Here is a 255-nt window from a genome sequence, read left to right as displayed (position 1 = left end):
CTGTTACTAGAAACAATATAATATTTTGTTACTCTTCGTCCTATATAGAGCGATCAGAGGCAATCTAACCCAAAAAGCCGAACTAATCGTTCTCGGCCCCAAACTAAAGGAGAAAAAAGCCCCACTCAGCCACCCGAGACCCATCGTCCCCAGCCACACGACCACACGACCCCCCTCCACCCCGCCGCCGCGACGACCTCCCCCAGCGCGCCGGCGGTCGGACCCTCCCCTTGCGCGCCGTCGCCTGACCCCTCC

Source organism: Triticum dicoccoides, chromosome 7A, assembly GCF_002162155.2.
Source record: "Triticum dicoccoides isolate Atlit2015 ecotype Zavitan chromosome 7A, WEW_v2.0, whole genome shotgun sequence".
NCBI classification, from domain to species: Eukaryota; Viridiplantae; Streptophyta; class Magnoliopsida; order Poales; family Poaceae; genus Triticum; species Triticum dicoccoides.
Note: the sequence above shows the minus strand (reverse complement) of the source record.